This window comes from Carlito syrichta, unplaced genomic scaffold, assembly GCF_000164805.1.
Source record: "Carlito syrichta isolate Samal-C Ts95f unplaced genomic scaffold, Tarsius_syrichta-2.0.1 Scaffold128019, whole genome shotgun sequence".
Taxonomy (NCBI): Eukaryota; Metazoa; Chordata; class Mammalia; order Primates; family Tarsiidae; genus Carlito; species Carlito syrichta.
This window is the reverse complement of record NW_007072115.1, coordinates 46909-51061: the sequence shown is the minus strand read 5'-3', so window position 1 is coordinate 51061 and position 4153 is coordinate 46909. Positions and strand designations below refer to the sequence as shown.

The following is a 4153-nucleotide window of genomic DNA, read 5'->3' as shown; positions in this document are numbered from 1 at the left end:
CGCCAGCATGCCGGCGCGCGACCCTCTTGTGATTCCGTTCGTCGCGCTTTTTCCTGACGTGGTTCCCTTTTGTTTTCAGTGTGCCTCGAAGTTCTTCGCTTGCAAATTTGTCCGTCTGGTTATACGAAAACAGTGTGGAAAACACGGTGCCTTCCTTCTTGACTCTTTTACTCAAAAATTTCCTGAAAGAATAGCCCTCGTATACTGGTTCAACTTCTTGATCACTACCGTGCTTTCTTGCCTCTCAAATATCAATGGTTGTCAGACCACACTATCAATTTTGTAACTTATTTTCGGGAAGAAACCCATGTCAAGCATACCTATTGATTGTAAGACACATTTTGATTTCGGTAATATTTACACATGAAAAAAAATCAAGGAAATATATGAAACTGCCAAATCCAGTATAAGTTATTTGCTTGGTCACTGCAACACTGGACAGCTGGCCACCTTCTTTTATTTTTTGCCACGTTCCTGATGTTGCTATCCTGGTTCTCTGTCTCGCAACTGCTCGTTTTCTTCCTTTTATTGTCTTCCTACCGTGTTCTAATTTTTAATCTTGTGCTTTTTCTGACTTTACAGGTTTGCTCTGGGCAATCTCATACATTGAAATTAACTGTCACTGCTGTATAGATGGCGTTCAGCTCTGTATTTCATCTTTCCCATCGAGCTCAGTTAAAATTAATGCATCATGAAATTGCGATTCTTTCACCCCTGGTGCTACAGTTCTTCCTGACTTAGAAATAGTATTTTTGACTTGACATCACTTCTGTTGTCTTCATTGTGTCAGTTTTCAAGACACAATTTTTCTCTTAAGTAGTTGCATTATCTATTGCTGTGTAACTGTCTCAAAGCTGAAGCAACTCACAAGTGGTTTTTTTTTTTTTTTTTAATCTCTTAGAGTTTCTGAGGGTCAGAATCTGGGAATGGCTTCACTGTGTGATTATAGGTCGGAGTCTACCACAAGGTTGCAATGGAATAAAGGATCATTGGAATCGAAGGTTCTACTTCCAAGCTCACCAATGTGGTTGTTGGCAAGTCTCAGTTCCTTGCCGTTTCCATAAGGCAGTTCACAGCATGGTAGCTGGTTTCCCCAAGAGCAAGAGAGAGGGAGCAACCAAGATAGAGGCCCCAGGACATTTTATAACCTAATCTCAGAAGTGACATACTGTCTCCTCATTCTGTTCATCAGAGACCACCCTGGTACAGAGCAGGAGGATACTATAGACAATGAATGACAAGAGGTGGAGTTCATAGGAGCCATCTTGGATACCATGGTAGTTTTGCTCCAGGAATATGTGTTTTTGTTTTTGTCATCCTAGGTCAGGCTCAAAGTACTCCATATTTGGAATGTTTATGTGTGGTACCAGCTAGTATGCTCCCATTACATCTTCAGAGATGTATGGTTCCATATATATATAGGCACCATATTCATTATATTGTTATATATGTTATATATATTGTTACATAGTATATAATGAGGTCTGCATAAACCTCATTTAATTCCTTATTGACTACATATTTTTTCGCCCTGTGCTAAGTGCTTTATATATATTAACTCATTTAATTATTTTAGCAATCCTGTGAGATAGATACTATTGGTCTCATTTTACAGATGAGAAAACAGGATTAGAGGTTAAGTAATTAACTTGAGGTTAAGTAATGGTCACATAGCAGTTAAGTTAGCATTCTGCAGGGTGCAGTAGCTCATACCTGTAATCTCAGTACTTTGGGGGGCAGAGGTGAGAAAATCGCCTGAGCCCAGGGGTTTGAGACCAGCCTGGGCAATTTGGTGAGACTTCGTCTCTACAATAAATAAAAAAATTAGCTGGGCATGGTGGTGCGCACCAGCTACTTGGAAGGCTGAAGCAGAAGGATCACCTGAACCCAGCAGATGGGGGCTGCAGTGGCTATGAGTGTGCCATTGCACTGCAACCTGGGCGACAAGAGTGAGACTCCCACTCAAAAAAAAAAAAAGAATCTAGGATTTGTACCTAGGCAGTCAGTTTCAGAATTTAGTTTTGTTCAGGCTTTTATAGCCAGTTATTCGCGGTTTCCATAATATAGCTATGCCTTATTCTTTTACAGTTTTGTTCATTATTATCCTGTAGGTAAATGAGATTACTGTTGTCACTGGACTTTCTTGCCCCTTGATATTTCGTTGTGTTCTTAGTTTGGAATAATGCCTGTTCTCCCATTTATGAAATCTTAATAATGCCTGTTCTCCCATTTATGAAATCTTAATCATTCATCAAGGGCCATCTCAAATCCCACCTTCTCCAAAATCATCCCAGTTATAAATGGAGTTTCTTCTGTATTTCTGTGCAGTTTAGACCAAATCACTCTTACTGTTTCATGTCTTGTATTTATTTGTGTCTCCACCTTTATTTTGCTATGATACAGACATTTTAAGGTTAGGGACTGTGTTTTCTCCTCATGTCCCCCAGAGCACCTGACATAATCCCTGGTGCATATTAGGCACCTGATAAACATCTGTTGAAGGAGTGAAAGTTGAGCTAGTTCAGATTTGCCTGTATTTTAGGCATGAAAAAACGTGGGGAGATACCCTGGTCAGAAGTCTTGGATGTCAGCCTCTGGGCAATTTTGCGGTTTTGGACAAGCCACGTAGATCTCTCTGGACTCTAAAGATGAAAGTTGATGTGGTCATGGACTAAACTGGTAGAACTGGGGATAATATGGATAGATTGTAAAAGAAAGATGAGGTTTAGGCAACTGAAATGGAAAGATGAAGAGGAGAGGCTCAGTTGTGACTGAGTAGTTGAATGTATAAAAAACGGGAAGGTTGAGGAAAGCTGGTTGCATCTTACCTGATGCTAGGTTATACAGACATGTGAAATTTAAGCCCCAGAGAGATTAGGGCAGTCAGTTCCTCAAAGGCGGGGGGCATCTTATTTCTTTCCCTGCCCCCCTCCTCCATAGGTGACTCCTTGCCCTAGCTCCCTCACTGTTTCTCAACATGCTGTGATTTCTCCCCCCTTCATGCCTTATGTTCTCCCTTTCCTTGCTAAGTGGCCAGGGATGACCACATAGACTCCCTTTTTTGGTCAGCTGCTTGCCTTTTGAGGTTTTCTGATCCTCCCTCATTTGCCTCTATAGGTTTGCCTCTATAGGTTGAATTATGGCTCCTGGCTCCTCTCTGCCGCCCTCTCTTTTCTCTCTACTCATTTCCCACTGAAGGAAAATTTGTATTTTGGCAAGATCATGAAAGAGAGAAATAAAGGATAACTACATCCTCTCAATGACACTTTCCTTCTCTAATCCTTTGGGTCCTCCTCACTAAAGCTTCTTTTACAAGGACAAGCACATGGTACGTATTAATTAAATGCAGTGTGCACATCAATTTGAGCTGAAGGGTACTTAAGCCTGCAGGTTGAAATAAAAGTATTTTCTTTTTCAAGAAAGGGAAGCATTTTGCTTCTTTGAGCTGGGAGAGAAGGAACCAATGGAGAAAGTAAAGACCTTCCACCATCCTAGATGGATTGGATTCCATTGGAGAGCAGGGTTAGTTTTAGAAAATAGGAACATTTTCCTGAGACTATAGGGAAGAAGAGTTCAGTAAATGGGTGGTTTTTACAATGGTTATTTTTTCCCTTGGGGAGGATGTGACAGTTTAAGCTGAGACTGACATAGAATGTAAAGAAAAGTGTGGGCATGAACTCACTTGTGTGTGTGATTCCATGTAAGGGTGTGTGTGTGTGTGATTCCATATAAGGGTATGAATGTGTGTGATTCCATGTAAGGGTGTGTGTGTGTGTGTGTGTGTGTGTGTGTGTGTGTGTGTGTGTTTCCATGTAAGGGTGTGTGTGTGTAGAGGACTGGGGAAGGAATAAGAGTGTTTACCAACTGACCAAGGACATGTAATAAGAATATGGAGGGAGCTGCTCTGAGTCTTTTTATAGTAGCACCATATGTTGGTGATTGGTAAAGCTAGTTGGTAGGAAGGCAGGGGTGCTCTTGCTTGAAGGGCAGCACTTGTTGGGAGCCAGCCTTGGAGGCCCGCCTGATGACAAAGTCCAGGTGCGCTGAGGACCCCTGGCCGCAAAGCGAGCCCAGGCAGCTGAGGCCCTTCTGTCTTCCATCTTTGCTGTTGATACAGCTGAAGAAATTCTGTGCAGTCATGAAAGAAGATGGC

The 4153-nt window shown here is 41.8% G+C and overlaps 1 long non-coding RNA gene across 1 annotated transcript in view; it reads left to right on the top strand.

Annotated features, from left to right (window-relative positions):
* The window catches only part of LOC103250295, a 4225-nt gene extending 897 nt beyond the window's left edge, over positions 1 to 3328 (top strand). Inside the window, exon 2 of the long non-coding RNA XR_503658.1 lies at positions 3118 to 3328. This is a non-coding gene — a long non-coding RNA (uncharacterized LOC103250295). The remainder of the gene's footprint in view (positions 1 to 3117) is intronic.
* Positions 3329 to 4153: the final 825 nt, after the last annotated feature.